Source organism: Xiphias gladius, chromosome 6 (genome assembly GCF_016859285.1).
Source record: "Xiphias gladius isolate SHS-SW01 ecotype Sanya breed wild chromosome 6, ASM1685928v1, whole genome shotgun sequence".
In the NCBI taxonomy this organism is placed as follows: domain Eukaryota; kingdom Metazoa; phylum Chordata; class Actinopteri; order Istiophoriformes; family Xiphiidae; genus Xiphias; species Xiphias gladius.
The window spans coordinates 4,933,591-4,953,843 of record NC_053405.1 but is presented as its reverse complement, the minus strand read 5'-3'; the positions used below and the strand labels follow the sequence as shown (position 1 = coordinate 4,953,843).

Sequence of the window (20,253 nt, the reverse complement as noted above, 5' to 3'; positions counted from 1 at the left end):
ACACCACCCTGACAAATTATACATTGTCTGAAGGCTCTAAGTCTCCAAATTCTATCTGTGCAAAGCATTTTATATATCACGGTCATATCACTGCAGCAGCTGTTGATGTCATATCTGCCTCAGTAACCTTTCCTGACACCCCCTCCACTTCTCATTATTTGTCTCCCTAACCTGTTGTCACTTACCCAGTGGCTCTCTCCCTCTCTCTCCCAGTGTCTGTGTTTGTCTGAGTGGAAGCAGGTGTGCTGGAGTCAGAGGCGAGCCACACCAGCTGCACCTCATCACCGTAATCCAGCCCTCTACAAATACCCAGCTCTGCCCCTACAACCCTGCCAGTTTGTAGCCTCTGCTTCAGATAGAGTATGTGTCAAGCCTTCTTGCACGTTGCGCTTCTGTTTTAGCACATTACCTGTATCCTGACCCTTATCTCCTCTCCCCTGCAGTTCCATCTGCTCTGTCTCCAGCCGCTGGCTTCTTGTCTTGTCTCCCTGACTCCCCTCATTTTCCTCGTGTTTTATCTCCTTCGTTTGTGGCTCAGGCCTCCACCTTCTCATCCGCCGTCTCCCAGGCCTGCTCCACTAGTCTCCACCTTCATTCACAGTACAATCTTCATCATCACCAACTTCAATAAATCATCTTCTAACCTAGTACTTTCCCATGTGTGCACCCGGGTTCACTGGGTCAGAAGCCCCACTTAACAGTCGACACAGAATCGCTTCAGACTTGTGGCTATAGCTCCAAAAGGTACTGCTACAGGCTTTATTTCTTTTTTTTTTTTTTTAATAACTTTGTTTCAATATCTCATACTCATTTTGGATACCAGAGTATGATTTTACAGTAGAACTGGGTTATGACTGTAATCCAAGGTAACCTTTTTATTTTGGGTACATTAAATTAGGCGTTTCTGGTAACTAACGGGTTAAAATAGTTGCCGGAAAATATTTCCCTAGAAAAAGGTAGGCGCACAGTCGCGGTCAAGCACCCGCCCCATGGAGTTAAGGTGTCCCCGGGTCTTAATTCTTGAAAGATAGTAAAAAGGATTGTGAGATTGACATTTGTTTAGGAGGACATGCAGCTTGAAATAAAAAAAGTAGTTTTTATGAAGTGTCATCTAAGGGCAAAATGTGGTTATAGCTATTCAAAGCGGCCACACTCAAAAGCGGTGAGGAGAGAGACGCAATCATCACTCAGATAGCCAAACAAACTGTGCACACTTGCACAGTCACTCCTCCAGAGGCATTCATGTTGTTGCAATCAGCTGGGCGCAGAAAGCGGCGGACGTAGTTCTGTGAAAATGAGAGCTTAAGAGAAAAGCTCAAACAATGTGTACTACGTCGCTTTTCGCGCACACCTGGCCGATCACTTTGATTGTTCTAGTATTACAAAAATTTTCAGATGTATCCTTCCTGATCTCTACAGGATATGGGGAAGCACTTTTGTTGGATGGAGACTGAGGCCTTCATGCAGGCTTCAAATCAGCCCAAGGTGGGGAACAGAGAGCTGAGCTATAAAACCAAATCCCAATTTACAACATTTGTTCCAACCCTGACCCACTGCGTTAACTATCCACTGAAAACTCCAGTTATAATGACTCGATATTACTTTCAGTATTTTATGAACATGTACTTCTTCTAGTGGAGGAAGTGACTGTTTTTTTGTGTGCAATTTTTATCTGCTACAATCCTATTTCATGGTGCTTGGTTTTACCTGTTTGGCATCAAGGTTTACTGATGTAGCTAATCTCCAAGACAGCCATCAGTGAACCTACAAAATGCCAAGCTGTTACTTTGTATGGTGACACTAATACTACTCAGAATTCATGGAAAACTTTTTTTTTCTTTTCTTTTTTGTAATGTTGAGCCAAAAGCAAATCAGTTTGAAGTGAAATTATAAACTCATTCCTTTTTTTTATAGTCGAATTTTATAGAGTAGTTGCTTAAAGTGACAATCTACCTAAAAATCTGTTTTTGTATTGAATACTTTAACCTCTGTAGGTTTGAAAGGTGGTAGTTAAAAGTTGTTTTCATAGAAAAAAATGGCACCGTGGTAAGATTAAATTTTACTGTTTGTCACAATGGACCACAATCATCCATTTTAACTTCTTTAAACCAATTCTGCAGCAAGAAATTCTTCAAGCTTCATCATTATTTAAAAAAAAAAAAAAAAAATTCCAAATGCATTTTATCCAGATATATGCAAGAATTGGCTAAATACAGTGCTTCCATTTGTCCCTTCTGTGGTTAGTTATATGCAAATGTAGTGTTTTGGAACAAATCAAATTTCTTGTGAATTCTATAGATAGATAGATAGATATGGAATCAGTATGTTACAAAATAGTTTGTCGGTACCTTCCAAATGAGCCCATACGACTGTTCCATAAATAACTAAAATGGGCATTTTCTGATCCACCACGTCTACAGTATTAAGTTTAGGTAAATGAGACTACTTTTTAATTAAGCTGGAACTCTGCTTCTCTGGCCTGCACATAATATAAGTGGGTGTTTTTTTTGTTTTTGTTTTTGTTTTTTTTTGTCTGGACTTGTTCGCAAGTGTTTCCTTTCCAGAACAAATGTGAAAGAATTTGGATTTATCAACATAAATGGATGGGATAATGACAAGAGGGACAACGATATTAAGTTGCTTAAAGACGATTTTATGTTCCCTATGCTCTGCTATAAGATCCCTTGTGATCACCCCCATGGTTAAAAGAAGCCAACATTAGTTGGAGACAGTCATATCAGGTCTTCCTCCAATGACCAGGTCTGCCGTGTTTGCACGCTCTGTTCACTCAACCATTCGCCCCGACCTCAACTATGTCACAATACTTCTTTGCCTTGAAGAGAGGACAGGACAGATTTTCTTCACGCCACAGCAAGAGGTCACTCGCCAGGGAAATGTACGCACAGGCCCTCACTTGAATTCAATTTTAACAGATTTTGAGCCGCTCTGCATTAAGGCGGAAAATACCGACTTTCACAGTCACAGGCCACGGATGAAAGCTGATCACCTGTTAGATGAAAGCATCATTTTAATATGAGACAGGCCGGGGGGTGTTTTCAAATATAGGAGTGCTCCCTCAATGTAAGTCTTTCTGTTTTGCAATCTGTGATCCAGATATGTGGAAACATTTACGCTGTGATTTTTTTTTTTTTTTCCAAGCGCAGAGACGCTAAAAGAGAGAGCGAGGGCAGGAGAGTGGCCTCTAAAAGCATACTATGCTGGTCAGATGTTACCAAAACTGAACATACCCCTCTCCATGTACATTTGCGGAGATGAAGATGGAAATTCTACCCATTTTCACCATGTAGTTAAGTGCACTCTCATCTGTTGTGCCACACAAAGTGATCCTCAATCTATTTTCGGGCCACTCCTGAAGGCGAGCACTCAATTGATTTGACCAGGGGAGAAAAGGCTGATTGACTAGTCGGGGCAATGCTAACTTTATGCTGTCTATGTGATGTCCTCCCAGGGTGGCTCATGGTTGGGAGCTCAACGTCACCCGTTGAAAGAGTAAGTATAGGGGAAAGTCCAAATTACATGACGGGTGGCCCAGCCTCTGATTGAAAATACTCATTTCAATGCTGGGTGCATGCAGAGTCCAACATAGCTGCTCCATTCACTTTTCACCTTTCACACTGGATCCTGAAGACAAGCGCCACCCTTTTTTTTCCAAAGAAAAGCAAAAGGCAAACAAACAAACAAACAGAATCCTGAGAAAGACACACACACAGGCATTCTCCCATAAGTTAGTGGCCAGGAACTTCAACAGGCAGTTGTGTAAGTAATAACCAAGATATCAGTCATGTTCATAGAGAGTTAATGGAAAAAACTGACATCGGATGTTGTTTACAATAGCAAAGGAAGCTGAAGTAAAGGTTGGAATTGAAACTTTTCATCACGGTCTTCTGTCAGTGGCAGAATTCATCTTTTTTTAATGAAGAGCAATTTATGTAGTGCATTCACAGTATGGGTTTCCAATATGAAGTCTAGAGTGGCTCATCTTTAAACTGTAAAACTAGGCAGGATGGCTAGAGTGCAGTGCCTTCCTGACATCAACAGATACTTCACAAACTTTTTTAATAAACCACAATTACAATACCCCCATGTATTAATCTGAAGTATTTCATCTGTGACCATTAGCCCTAATGTTGTCCTTGGGGTCCTGAAGACCCTGGGCCTTCTTTCACAGCTCAAAAAACATGCTTAACATTGTTGAGTCAGCTTGAGACGTAATGACTTTTCCTACTTTTTTAATGAGAATTGCTTTATAAACCATTTAAATCTGAACCAAAGACATGTTTCAGAAGTCTGCTGCAGAAAATTACAGATTTATTCTGTTTAGGGTTTCAGAGACAGCAAGTAGGTCTAAAAAGAAGTTAGACCTCTCTGGGGTCTAATGGGCCCCAAACATAAATTATATCAATATACAGGATAACATGCTATGTTTCGTCATCGGTGAATGACTTTCTTAACAAATACATATATGTTTTTCTTCATGCATTGGCCATAAACACACACCATGAAATAAGTAAATATTTGCTGTAATTAAAAAAACAAACAAACATCTGTGGCACCCCAAAAAGTGAGGAAGTACAAACAGGGGCTAATGCCGACGTAGGAATATTACAGGATGTGGAATCCACATACGCGACTATGCAGTGTGTGTGGAAAAAGGACACAGTCTAAATCTTCCAGTTGGGGAACACCGGGTAGCAGCATCCAGTCCCTGAGATGTGGTTTTATTCAATTCTCTTGATGGACGTAGAGCAAGAAAGAACTTCACACTCACAGTGAGTGATTTTTAAATAAAAACTTCACAGTGACCACTAAAAGTTTCTCCTAGAGAGCAGATCGGGAGAGAGTCTTTTAAATGCGATACTTGCATAAAAATATTTTCACTGGTGTGCGCCACCCTGTGCTGCCAGCTTTAATTATAATGAAATGATAAAGGTTTCATTTACTATTTCAAACTACTCCATTATAGCACTGACCGTTCAGTGAATTTTTACAGTATTTCCATTTCCAAAGATGACAGACATTTTATTGTACCCACATAAAGTTTTTGCCCTTTCTTAAAAGCAACTGTATATATTTTTGAACTGGAACGAAGATGACTCAGACTGGGCTGCAATCCATTTCCTTTTTACTATATGCTGCACTCAACAATGTGCTGAAATTTTTTTTTTTACGAGGAAAGTGGTAAGAGAACCTTTATGGCCACGTGTGTCGTTGTGTTGGGGGTGAATATCGATTTTTCAAAGCCAGGCAAAAATTGATAGCGTAGCTCGGTGTGCTCGGGTGTGTTCTGGCTTTCTGAAAGATCCAACCCTGAATTTCCTTTTTTTTAAGCTATGGATCCAGTCAAATGATGGTCGGAGCTACTGCACGTGAAAATAAAGAATAAACCCAATAAATTTGTTGTAGGTTTTATTTCTTTCAGCTCAAGGCTCCTGCGATTCTTTTCCTCCCCGGAAACAAATGCATCATGGCACCACTATTTCTGGTGATGAATTCACAGGGCCTGCACCCCCAGGTGAAAAGAGTTAATTACATCAACCAGTAACAGAAACCAAAGTTGTTCAGTCACGTCACATTAACTTGATGTTGTTTTGCATAATAATTGACATTCTCTATTTGTGGTCTGTTGTCTTTATTCATCTGAGCCCACGTATATGACGAATGTAGTCCAAATGTGAATTCAGCTTTTACTGAGAGAGCCGGTGTTTGAATACCAGCAAGCGATTCATTCTTCCAGCAGCTCCTCCAGGAAACTAATAATGTCACAAACGGTTTTGTGCTTGACCAGCAGAATAAAGAGAAAAAATGTTTTGAACATGGACGAATTTGCAATGAAGTGGAAAAGAAGCAACCCCCCCCCACACACACACCTCACCACCACAATGTATTTGTTCATCTGACATGCAGAGTGTGGCAGATAACAGTCAAAAGAGAAAAAATCATGACTACAGTTTTTCTCTGAAGAGTACTACTGTTGCCCCCCCCCAAAAAAAAAATAATTTCTGAGACAGAGCTGGATGGATGGATGGATGGATGGAGAGAAACCGAAGCACATCACCACACCTCAGGCACTCGTGAAAAACCTGCAGGGCTGCTTGGAGACGGGAGCACGCACGGCCTCGGGTTGCCATGGGAACCGGGGTACATGGCGAGTCGAACGGACACAGTCGTCTCTGCCTTTTGCCCAGGTTTTCCGAATCGATATTGTCCGCGTGTCCAAACGAGAAGGCTGAAAGAGGAGAAACCTTTCCTGCCCGCGTCCTTCACCGCCTTTTTTGTGAGGATAAACACACTACGTCCGTCTCCATAGAGCCTGCTTCCTCCGAGAGAGAGAGAGAGAGAGATCAAGGGAGTACATTTACAAAAGACATGGATGTTAAAGCCTCTGGGAGAAAGAGGGGTTACGTTAACACACTCGATAATGCCGCTAACTGATACTGTCATCAGCCATAACCTGAATGTCTTTCCTGTTTCCCAAGCCCTGTTTTATCATGTCATAATATTATATTGCAAAAACGTGGTGTACGTCTCAGCCAGCGCTGAGCTCAACTGCATGCTGTTCATCACTGCCTGTCAAAAGCTTTCTGGGTAACATCAGTGTTTTTCGGCTGCCAGCTGAGCTAACGAAGGCTGGAATCAATATTTGCATAGAGTGTCCAGATGAAGACGGGCATGACAGAGACACTCCGGGGGATAAAACAACAGAGAGGAGGAACCCGCAGACGGGAACCAATGATCCGGGCTGTCATTCCAATTTATTGACTGCACTGTTGAGGTTTACTGATGCAAGGGAAACCCGCTGAAAAGTACACTGTGTTTTTATGACCTTTTCAGCCATCACTTCCATGTGGGCCGCGGTGAGGGTGGAAGAGGCGCTGGCATTTCGGCCATCCGCACCTGGCTTGGTAAACAAAGGGGAACTTTTGGTGTCAAACTGTGTCTGCCTGTAGACAAATCAAGAAGTGAAAATGACATAACTTTTTGATTTATGTCTTTTTAGGTTTTAGGAGTGATAACTACTAACTAGAACTCCTTGGTAAAGGTTCAGGAAATGACACGTTCGTGTTATTTGGAAAAGGTTTTTTTTTTTTTTTGACCCAACCATCAACGCTGACGACCTTCCCGAATGATTTTGCTGTTCTGTAACAGTGTCGCTCCACTTTTGGCTTTTGCTCTTAACAGACACAACACTCACGACGACAAGAGGTCATTGACATGCAAACCGACCCTGTGCGCCACAAGTCACTGTACGTTCATAAACTATGGCACCAAATGATTTTGCTAAATTGCGTTTGGGAGAAAACGTAACTTCTGCTTGGAATATATTTACTCCCCAATCTAGAAAGTGCTGTTCTGCATAAACTTTACAGAGAGGTGGTCGTTGTGAATGGTGGAGGTACAGTCAGACTGCAGGACACTGAGCTTTGTGTGGTTCATTTTAGGCAAACATAATACTTTGGTTAAGGCCGTACGAAAGACTGTGGATTCGGTTATATATATATATATATATATATATATATATATATATATATATATATATATATATATAATATTGGGGGGGGGACTCGTCAGTGTTTAATTTCTTAATATTTAACCAAGATGATGATGATAATAATAATAATTTCTTAATCTAAATCAAATGCTTGGAGCTGACTAAGTATGACCAGAAAACTATTGATGACACTGTAGTTGCCACATGTGGAATATGTAAATAAAATATGTTGACAGTGAACGTTTTTCATATACGTTCAGTACAAACTTTGAACAGCTTTATTTTGCAGATACAGATTCACTAAAAAAATTTTTTTTTTTTTCATTATGTGGATAAAAAACTTTAAATTCGAGCATATGCTTGTTTCAGAATGCATTTGCTGTTACAAATCAGTGTAACTTAAACACGACCTTACAGAAGACAGGGTTGGCGTAAACACTGGTCATTGAGCATTTTGAAAAAGTGGTCAGCGTTGTCAGATTTCTCATGTGGAGTTTACCAGAAAGAAGTCGGCTGATGTGGGAAAATGGTTTTCTTGGATTAAAAAAATGATGAAGGTTGGTCTTGACAGGCAGCCGGCACAAAATAAAGCAGAAATTCCCAACATTAGTCTCTCAGATTGCCTGATTAGCAGCAATTCAGTTAAGTATTACTTGACAACAACAAATAATATAACATTTCTGTTGACATTTTTATCTCTTACATTGCTAATACCGCATCTATAATTGACCTTTCCTTCCTGCTTGCTCCACATCTGCCTGGTGTTCTTGTGCAAACTTCTAAAATCTGATCTCTGCAGTTCAGATGAAGATGAGGGGAAATTCCACATCAGAATGCGTTATAACGTGGATATAGGTCAAATATGAACATAAGAGATAAAGGAGACGGAGAGCGGTGATACCAACCGACCAGTTTCTTTACATTACAGCAATCACAGCGTTGAGGCTGCATGTTCGTCTGGGTCTGCTTATTAAAGTGCCCACACTTTTAATATCCTGGAGATCCTGCTGCTCCCAGCTGGGAAAAAACAATAACCATGTGTATCTCAAAACACATGTCCTTGCTTTGAGAGGTGCATAATCTTGCCTTTAGGGAATTAAAAAAAAAAAAAAAGAGAAAAAGATGCTTAACTGTCCCTGGATATCACATGCTGAGGATGGCCCTGTCTTTTCTCCCCATACACCCCACACAGAGGAGCGCAAATCCATCCTCTTCCTTGGTTATAGGAATTTGATTAAATTTTATGTGAATTAACCAATTCAATGATTGCTTTCATACGGTGTAGGAAGCATAATAAATCCCAGTCCAATTCCATTGACAACATACACAAAAAAAACAAACAAAAAAAAGCATCTCAATTTCTGTTCATGCGAAAAGAGAAACGGGACTGAGATTCCTGATTTGAGCGACATGCTAATGTTATTGTGCTAAAATGGTCACACTGGCAACGGTAGCATGCTGAGGTTTGGCAGCTGTAATGTTTACCACACTCTTTATCTTAGCTTGGCAATGCTAGCATGCCAATATTTACTGATTGGCACAAAACACAGAGTGCAGCTGAAGCTGATGGGAATGCCATTAATTTTGCAGGTATTGTTCATTAACAAAACCAAAATTTGGACCTGATGACAGCGTAGAAGAAAAATCCAGCGTATCGCCACTGTCAGTAGAATTCATCCTATGTGGGCCAGGAATATATGTGCAAAAGTTCGCAGCAATCCATCCAGTGCTTGTCGAGATATGTCTGTCTGAGGCAAACTGCTGGACAGGCCGAATGACGGACAGACCAGCATTGTCATCCCCAGAGCTATGCCGCTAGTGTAGCTAAAAATAGTTTATCAGCATGAGCATTGACAGCGGTGACAAAAAGTGTGCCAAAAACAGAGAAACAAACTCAGCGGAGAGCTTGAGGGAAATGACGCCGTGCTCTACACGTTTGTCACCAACAAGGACGAAAAGAGGACAAATTTATTCCTTCTTTTCATTCGTTAGTGGGGAAAAGGGGGCAGAGGGAGTAGCTGCAAGAGAGAGTGAAGAGGGAGTGAGTGAAATTGAAGGTGAACAGCTGCACATTAGCTGACTTTATTGCTTCGAGAACAGCAACAACAACCATTCGGCCCACAGACATGCCATATCACAGTGGGGTGTATTTTGCCCTTGGAGACGAGAAAAATTAAAGGTTACTTGAAGCATGAGCCAGCCCACTTCCCTGTCAGGGGCCACCTGTTACTCAGGCACACCAGGGAAAAGTTATGGAGAGAGAGAGAGAATAGAAAGCTACGGAGAGAATGATGGAAGGAAGAAAAAGAGAGACTGGCAGACAGCGGGAAAGAGTGAGAGATGAAGGACGGTGTTTTTGTTTTTTTATGTGGAAAAGCTGGGAAACAAAGTGGAAATGTGCTATAAATTTGCAGAGTCAAAAGCTTGAAGAGGTAGACAATTGCGTACTTTCAAGTATGTGAAAATGTGTGGGTGTTACCAGTGACAAGGCATCCAACTGAGTGTAAAACATGATGAAAAACCAACTTTCAGCCCATAGACTCTTGCTTATGGGTCACAACTGACAATGGGATTTTTCCGTAGCCAAGAAAAATGAAAAACACAAGGGGCTGCAATGTTGCTTCAGCTCCGAATTATGGCTCTGTCTGAACTACCAGCGTCGTGCTAAAATCCCACATGTGACACATGCTTTTAATGGTTATCCCAGGGCTGCGACAGGCACATTTCGGAAAGAGAAACCCACCTAATCCAGCGGGAAAGCAGCAGCTGAGAGCTCCATTTGCAGCCCCAGAATGAGAGAACGTCTCATTGCATTAGCGGAAGAGCGGAGGCAAAAGCAACAGAGAGAGGAGGAGCGAGAATGCATCGGCTCGATCCGTTTGAGCTCAGTTGAGCTCCTGATGGCCCAGCTTCCGGAGTATCATCCTGAGTGCTCGGGTGCCGCCCCTCCCCCACGGGACACTAAAATAAATGAAGGGTCATTTAGACGACTGAATTAAGCTTCAGTGAAACCCAACAACAAATGGGTACTCTAATAGAATTATATTCAGCTGATGTCAGCACTGCCTCTATATCATTTTTATGAGTCAGCAGGAGTAGGACTACACTCCTTTTAAGCATGAGGTTTTACTTGATACAGTGCAGCCATAGATTTCCCTTGAGGCCAATTGGAGAGGAGGGCAATAAGGTGAGGGAATCCACCACCAGTGCTGACGGATGCTCGTACTGCTCTGGTTTTAAAAAAAAACAAACAAAACAAAACAGTTGTTTTAAACTTATACCGACTGCTAACGCACACAGCGGTGGAGAGGGTGTAACAAGACCCAATGAAAACGTCTAAGCTACAATTTCAGTAATTGTTCCTTTCCACTTCTACTCCTTTTTTTTGTCTGAGTTATCCAAGAGCGCAATTACGTTATACAAACAATATCACAATCAGCTATTGTATGCTGCAAACTGGTATTAACTGCTATTTATCAATGTAGCCAATCCTGTGAAAAAAGCTTGTTCATAAAGGAAAATTGTATGGCATAACTTGAAATGTACTGCAATGACTAGAAATAGGGTTTATTGTTGAATTTAACCCCTTAAGAAGTAGAGGGATTAGGGCTTGTTTTTCTTATTTGGGATGCCGGGTGAGAGGTGGTTCATCAAAGTCATTAGGATACATCGTCTGGGGACCACGATCGTCGGTACAAAACTTAATCCATCCGGTAGATATGTTGAGACATTTCAATGGACGAGTGAAAACTGCCAGTGGTGCTAGATCAAAAATCTGGAGATTAAAAAAAATAAATAAATATATAATGATTCATCCTCAGGAGACCATAAATACCCATAGAAAACCTTATGGCAAACCATCAGATAGTTGTTCAAATCAATTCAAGTCTGTGTATTTATAGAGCACATTTAGAAACAACAGATGTTGATCGAAGTGCTTAACGTGGAGATGAGATTATTTATTTGACGATTACAATCAAATAAAAACAAACATAATTAAGATGATACAAGTAAATTACTGAAAGCGTTGCTGGGCTGTGAATTTGGTTCAGTATTACATCAAAGTTCCCTATCAGATGAGACCAGCATTTTGAGATAATCCAAAAAGGTTAAAGACTGTTTGTTTTAAGTCACTGTAGGACCTGTGAGCAACATTGTGGTACGTGGAGTTTTCAAGCTGTTTTCAGACAGAAAGCAAAGTGAATTTTTTGCCTTGCACCACGACACACCCCGTCACTTCACTTCACAGCTTTCTTCACTTTCAGCACTCATCTTGTATATGCTTCCCCCTTAGCCCTGGACCTCATCGAGTGAGCGGTGCTCTAACCGAGACACCAGGTCAGATCAGTGAGCTGCTTTCCATGCAATACTGAAACAATTAAGGGCCATTTACACAATACAAGTGTTTCAGAGTGGGGAGAAAAAAAAAAACCTCAGTTTGCATCAGGACTATAACGACACATTTGAGTGATGCCCATCACGCTGTCTGAAGCTAATGACATATGACAGGTCTTGGAAGCGAATAACATTATGTGGAATTTGAAGTGAGGAGTGAACATGTTTAATTTATATTAGACTCGTATGAACCCATCAAATGCGACTTAGTGTCTGAGTTTGATTTAAAATAGGTGGTAAGAAACCATTGGGTTTATGAAATCTTACATGCACATTTTCGAATCTAATTAATGCAAACAGAGAACGATTATTACACTTTTTGGTAACCGGAGAGGAATTGAATATACACCTCCAGAGGATGCACGAGTTTTGCACTTTTATTCATCCAATGCAAGCGGTTAACCTTGAAAACAAGGCCAGAATGACTCTTTTTTTTTTTTTTTTTTTTTCTGTGCCTGGTTCTTGGCTTTTTTTTTTTTTTACAGGACATGTGTCAGGAGAGTTTTTATTGGCGTGCACAGTAATGTAGTATGGTTTTATTGTTGTGTTTTCAAGGCCGTGCATCGAAACAGAGGTGCCCCTTCCCCGCGAGCGGCCCTTGGCCTTATTTGATCCGGCCCTCTGGAAAGTAGCAGCCTGGGCTCAGAATCTTAAGTGGGATTTCAGTGTAAGTGTTTATTCGTGTTTGAGGCAAAGGTGAAGGAGCCTGCGTAGAGGTGGGGAGTACGGCCTAAACCTCAGTGGAGTGAGGAGGAGAAAGAGAGAGCATGAATAGGAATAAAGTGTTAGCTCTGCAGAATGACAGCGCTACAGAAGACAGTGGCTGTTCATCTAATGTGTTTTTTTTTGGAAACCACCTGTTTGTCCCGAGGCTGTTAGTCTAGAAACCGAATACAGGACAGTGATTTTCCCCTAGGTGCTTATTTAGTGGGCAAATGGGGAAGAGATTCGGGGGGTTAACAACAGGTTATTAATGTCCGTCATCGTGGCCATAAACACAGGGGGGAGAAGTGGAAAACAGAGGCCCGATCTGGACTCTGATCTCATCTCTGTCAGTCAGAGCTGCGACCAGACAAAAAGAGAGAGATCACAAACCTGGACGAGACAGAATATAACTCCCCACTGACATGAGCTTCCATCAACGGCAGCTTGGAATGGCAGCATATCACTGGTCACACTCCAGTAGCAGCCCAGTTGGACATAACTGCCTTATTCTTCACACTTGGAATGATTTAGTAGTCAGCGATGACAAGTAGAAAAGTGACGGGTATTTATCTTTTGATTGTGTGTGTGTGTGGCATTGTATGGAAAATTATTATTTTCTCTCCCGTCAAGGATCACAATGGAACGCAGTGTTTTGAATTGGTAAAGCATTTTCAAGTGCTCAGCGATAAAAGACAATGCTAAGACTGACACCGTTTTGTTCTCAGGACAACTAAGCAAATGACGAAGCTGTATTCCAGTATTTCACAAAGTCAGTTAATTAGCCGGCTGCAGTAATAACCTAGCTTAATCCTTCCCACTGTGAGACCGCGACTCTTACGGTTCTGTCTTGTACAGGCCGTTGAATTCTCTTTTATTCTCTCGGCTCAATCACATATTTTCCATTTAATCGTTATCTTAACACTTATACAATGGCACAACGTGTAAAGTGAAAGGGGTTTGCTCAAAAAGTTGCAGACCCACAGAAAATAACAACCCGACTCTGCGGTTCCCCTCAGCTCTACAACCCTTGAGTTGTTGGGGATCAAAACGGAGGGAAGAGCAGGGTGAATATTGGATTTCCATTTTCCAGGTGACCGTAAAGACAACTCTGATTGAATCAGGATGAGTAAATAGGTAACTGTTTGCTACACATTAGCCATATTAGCATAAAAAGGAGATGATATGTCACTGTTGTGTTTACAGCTTGTTCAGCTGCTGCATGTTGGTTCATTTTGTCATAAGACATACATATATTTTGAGTTCTGTCGAAGCTTATCAAATGTCGACCAAGCTATCGATGGATGAAAATGAACCATTTTACAAACCATTCTCAGAATGGCATCACAATTAGCAAAATGCCCGGGGTTGGCAGTAAAATTGCTAGACATTCACAGTAGTTGTTTTTCTACATTATACAGACAGCTAGTTTGGGTAGCACTGGAAAACAAACACATCTCGAAGAAAATGAACAAACCTCTGGTGGGAAAAAATGTCACCACACACTTTAGATACACCTATACAATTGGATGACATTTAGGACAGTAACAATGTTCAGTTTTTGTTGACAGTGTTACATACGGTAGCCGTACCAATTTGTCAAAATATCAGTTCAAACAAGCAATTGTCAGAATTGGGTATTATCAGGTATTGGGCATATTTGAATTCTTCCGATACAGCAAAAAGAGGTCCCATGTTGCACTTGAGAGTCCTTGGAGACATGCCAGTGGCAAAGATGCGATTGGAGGAGCAGCCAACTGTAGCAATTACTACTCCAAAGGAATAAAGTTACTATTGTGGCATCAATTTTATCTTTCCCGACACATGGGAACCAACCAGATTGTCCGAAATGCTTAAATCTTCTGTCCTCACACAGTCCAGAGCAGCTACAGCGTCGTGAGTTAATAATTGATGCAGCCGAATGCTCTGTGGGGCGTTCAGGGAAGCCCCGGGAGTTGTCCTCTTTGGTTGGACGCTGTGTAGGAAGAGTGCGGGTCGATTTTTTTTTTTTTTTCCAGGCGGAGCTTATTGGTGGCAGTGCTCCAGAAACGCTGCGCTGCCCTGTGGTCCAATTCCACCTGGAAGCATCTGTCTGGCTCAAGTCCTACTCCACACGGAAAGCCCAGTGGAGTGAAGACAGAGCCAGTGATCCGTGATTCATTCAACAAAATCGATCGGTTTCCACGTACGTGCAGAGATAACATCGTTAACTGGAGTTTTTCTTTTGAATTCATATTTTCCTCACTAGATATTGCAGCTTTTCCAGTAATTAATCCTTCTGTGACATCTGTCCGACTCAGATCCCCAAGGAAACAATATGAAGTTTTAAAACTTTTATTTTATACTTAATTTCAATATTTTTATTTATGTTTGAACAAGTTCTTACATAACACTGCTTGCCATCTGAGTATTCTCTGTTTTAGTCTTCTACAGTTTCTAAGATCCAAAATCGGTTCCAAAACCTTTCAAAATTTAGAGAGCGGTCTGATCTAATATCCCAGATAAAATGTATCCATGGAAAAAGTATTTTGTTTCCACTGTGTTTCCTTCCTCCTTCTTCCTCCAAACCCCATATATGAACATATAGACTGTCCATGTAAATTGACCAATGGATTACATATATTTACCTACTTGGACAAATATTTTGAACAATATCCGTTTTCCACATAGAATATATGAAAAACTATAAGTAGCAGAAATTTTTGTTTGTACATGTATAATAGTTATGGGGCATACAAGTGTTTGCAATATATATTATTTGGTTGTAGCTACTGTGAAAAATAAACCCCATAGATTCAACACATTTTTTTTTTTTTAAAGATGTTATTTAAATGTTCATATCTTGTAGGTATTATAAAAATATGACTACACATTATTTCATGTAGGTATCCAAAATTGGAATCCAAGCTATTTAGTCCACAGATATATTAAAGCACTGTGTGTAATTTCCAGTTTCCTTTTCAAAATAAGCAAAAATAAAATGATCTAAGATCTATCCTTAATTACAGAGACGTGATTGGGAAAAAAAAATCTGTAGGAAGCTGCAGTGTGCAGAAGAGGACATCAGCTTCTTTTTATTTAATAATACTATGAAACCAATTGAATTTTTACATACTATATATGCACATAAAGAGAATGTATAATAGTGTTATTATTGATACATTAAGGGACAAACTATATGTTTATACCTGTCAGATATGACAGTGGTCATTTTTATTATATTTTTAAATCAAAGTTGTATAAATGTATAGTCACTTTGTTGGGATGTTAGTAAGAGACAACGTTGACATACAGTATATGACCATTTGTCAGCATTTTATATGGGTCTCCAGGTATTTTTTTTAATTAACTTACTTCTATCATTTTTTTTTTTTAACTAAACTAGTTCTGAATCGTTTAATGTATGAGATTAATCAATTAGTTGACCATCAGAGTATTAATGTAATATTAACCACTGATGATGGTTTACAGTTTTTTAAGTCCATTTATCTAGCAAAAATGCAGAAGATTAGCTGATTCCAGCTCGTTGCATTAGGAAGAATCAGTTTTCCCTCGCTTCAGCTAATTGTAAATGGAATACTAATAGACAGTGGGCTCTTTGTCTGACAAAACAAGCCATTTGAAGGTGTAACCTTGGGCTTTGGGAAGTTGCAATCTAATTTTCTTGATTGATAATAGAAATAATGACGAGTTTCAGCTCTGAATTGGACTCTTTGATTGTTTCTACAGAGATTGTGAGCAAATAGAAGTGGCTGTGAATGTTAAGTGTGTCTTGATATGCCTGACAAAGGCCCTGACTAAAATGTGGCCTTAAATAAACTGAGTTTGGTAAAGAGGACTTTACTGCTATTTCTTCTTGTGTCATCTGTTGTGACAAATAAATTTTCAATAAACTTGGTGAGAGAGAGACGAAATATCGAAGAGTTGTCTTTGTTTTATTTTATTCAGGCAATTGCAATCGGAGAGTACGTATCACACAGGCAGTGCAGACAGACCCTGCTAACTGGGCAGAGCACACAGCCTTTATACACTTCATGTCAATGTGTTAACTGGAGCATTTCGTTAGACCACAAACAGCTATTCTTGCACAACATGTGGCGCGAACACAGGATGTATCTGTTGTGCCTGTGCATCGCACCCATGCACACGTGGTTTTGGCTAAAGCCTTCTTCCGGCAAACAAAACGTGAACTTTTCAAAATATTAAGCAGGCGCACAGCAACGTACTTTTCCGCTGCCGTGGCATATTTTGCCATCACACAGCTCATCTCTGTCTGTCCTCTTGCACACCTGTCTGCCTCCCGCAAGTGATGCTGTCTGCAAAGGAGACACCGTATAGTTGCAATGACATTGTGAGGAGTTAACAGCAGTGAAAAGTGACACAGGATCAGCTGCGACTCACGACGCACCATCCCAGGGGGCTGCGCTTTGGCAACATCCTTGCCAGCGTGTATGAATTCTAATGCCATCAGTCGTTTTCTCTGCAAGTATTTAGAACAGAAGTGACAACATCTTTGTCCAAGTGATACACACCATTTAAAAGATGAAAGATTTGGTCTCTGGAGTCTTGTTTGAGATGCCCCGAGGAGAGTCGGTTTCTCTTCGTGGTTGTTTGTGTTCATTAGAAATGAGAGAAAAGTCAACAATATTGTTATGATGCAAAGGGGGCTTTCGGAGAACAGAGTGCTGAGACGGTGCTGAACCCTCCCTATAAAAGGTTCGGTTTACTCGATCTAACGTCAAGTCAGGCTTGATCATGTTTACTCCACTCAGACTCATTAGAGCACATTATGGCGCACTCACTGCATTTCTGAGAGCAGCTGCCATTTGTCCGCTCCGCTGTTTGTCATTTTCTCGCAGTGTATGACTTTATTGTTTTGTTAAGCTTTCGGCTCCTTTTCAGAAATAGATTTTTTCTCCCAGAGAAAACGTGAGATGAACGACGATGACCACTTTGCATCAGCGCCGCGACACAAGCACGGGGCTCGAATCTTTATCTTCAGATCCTCATTATTCACGTCGCCAGCGGTGGTGGTGCTGGGCATGGCCGTGGAGAAATCCCCGAATCCACAAAAACCATTACCTCTAAAAGTCAACATCTATGAGCAAGTGGGTATTTTAGTCATGTTTTTCAACACAGCATATTCCTGTACCAACGATATTGACAATGCAGATATGCATGATTCACTCAACTTCCACTCATCAGTAATTTCAAAGAAAATGTTCACCTTTTTGGGAAGCCAGCTCATTCACTTTCTTGCGGAGACTTACAGTAGATGATTACTGTTTACGTTTTTGCTGTCTTATAATCAGCTTGTCAGCGAGCTGCAAAGTCTTTTTGAACTTCACTTAACCTGTACACAAGGTGCTGCACACAAAATAAAGTTTGATTGATTGACTGATAAGATTAAAATACCACTCTCTTGCCGGCAGTGTACAAAGTCACGGTTCGACTCTCATGTCGGCGTATCTCTGTTAATATCTGCTGATGAGGAGATGCCTCCCGTGCCGTTGCCCTTAAATTCTTTGTGCTTCAGCGACAAGGAAAAATCAATTTGGAGGGCATCCCTTTTTTTTTTTTTTTTTTTTCCCCAACACTGGTGCACCAGAGAGCACTCCGCTGACATCTCAATGGTACGGCTTTATTGCTGAACTGATTTCAGTAGACTGAGATTGGCGGGGTGTGTGGCTGATAGAGACTTCAGTTTTCGGGATTTTAGGAAAAGCAAAGTTGCTTGAATCGAAATGCGTTCGAGAGAAATGTCAGCCACACATGAACCAACCGTGTAGATGTATTTCAGCTCATATACAGCACATGTCTACATAGGCTGCACACTCAATGCACTGTAGACCTGATCTATCAGCAAATCTTCACATTCAGTGCATAAATAGTTGCAGCGACTGAGTACATCTGGAAAAAAAGGGGATGTTCAGTGCACTCCTCCTCCTGCAGAATGGAGTCAGTCCAATAAATTGCTTTCCAGAGGGATGAACTGTACAGTGCTCCTCGCCACACAACACAAGATTGCTCACTCGGAGAATACACTCTTGTGATTAATAACTCTACAGCTTCTAGCCTGTCTCCAAGTGCTTACCAGATCAAATATGCACTGTCCTCTCTTTTTTTTCTTTTTCCTTTTTACATACCTCACCCGTTTTGGATTGGCAAGCACAGGAGATGAGAACCCTTAAACCAGCCCGCTACTGTATGTCCACCACGAGGTAACCTGGCAGCTCTGTGCCAGGGTGATCAGGAAGCAGTGCCCTAAAACCAATCTCGGTGTTATGATCGCTCTTGGTCCATGAAATCCTTTCGCATTATTAGTTTGATTAGATACCAAATGTAAACATTGTTAGCATTTCCGTGTCACAGAAATCCAGAGTGGGTAATTACTTTAGATTGGTCTTTATGTATTATTTGGTGATTGGGTTCCAAAGGTTGGGGCCACTATGTGATCTTCCCGTTCGAGTTTACTGCTGCCTTTTGTTAAATTCTGATCCTGTAGAAAGAGTCTGATTTTACATCAAACGAAGGAGCGAGTCTACTGGAAAACAGCACTGATGGAAAAGAGTAACATCACCACAAACCCCACAAAGTTATCTAAATGGACATTCTTTCCATCCCAGTCTGATCTTCATAAGGGAAGAAATGAAATGTTTCACGATGTTGTGATCGCAGTCCTTCCAACGTGTCCATCCCCGTTTCCCATTTATTATCCCAGTTATTGTCAGATATAAGCAAAATTGACATTTCTTAACATAAAAATGTCACAGATAATAATAAACCGGGTCTCAAAAATAAGTTTTAAATGTCAACCTATTTCTGCAAATAAAAATAAAAAAAGCAGAGAGAACTGAATGCACTGGCCATTGAAATGGCTGTAGACAGAAACACACCTGACCCAGATGGCTACATGTACATGAAAATGGAGCTCGGGACCAGTGTGCAAAAAAAGCCCACAAAAACAGGTGTTGCTGGAGACACTCCATCATGTAATCACACACAGCAATCAAGACACGTAGCGATTTGACTCTGTCCCACCTCCCTGCCAGCTTCCTCTCCTGGGGAATGCTGCTGCCACAGGCTCTCTGCGCGCAGATGACCGGAGCCTTTTCATAGCGGTCATCCGGCCGAGCATGTGATCCTCCTCCTGGTGTAACAGGACCCCTGCTCAGAATAATACGTCTCTGTTCCCAGTCCATGCCACAAATACAGTTCTGTCCACACAGCTCGGTCACCGCAAGGAAATGCTCATTCTTAGACTTGGTGGGGCCCCTGAAATTGTGTTGGTTTCCTTTACTGATTTACCAGTTTATTATATAGACCTGTACAATCTAATGCAATCCTACCTAAGGACTTGCACACCTATCCTTACCTAAGAAATATTTTTACTTTTACTGTTTGTTTGTTTTTTTTGTTTACCAAAAAATCCCTGACTTTTCCTCTAGTGCCATTATGATGTGAAAGTTTGTGGTTTTGACCGAAACGTCAGCTATTGGATGGGAGTTTCAGTTTGTTTAAAACCTATGGCATTCCCATCAGCCACGGCTGTACCTTTTTTTTAATGTTAAGTGCTAATTACCATCAGAATGTTAACGCCGTCCTTGTGAGCGTGTTAGCGCTTACCGAAAGCACCGGCGAGCCTA

General features: G+C 41.0%; 1 long non-coding RNA gene across 1 annotated transcript; it reads left to right on the top strand.

Moving 5' to 3' along the window:
• Window positions 1-317: 317 nt before the first annotated feature.
• LOC120791124 lies at window positions 318-1,502 on the top strand. Its single transcript, XR_005707607.1, has 3 exons — window positions 318-360; window positions 444-744; window positions 1,420-1,502. It is a non-coding gene; the product is annotated as an uncharacterized LOC120791124 (long non-coding RNA).
• Window positions 1,503-20,253: the final 18,751 nt, after the last annotated feature.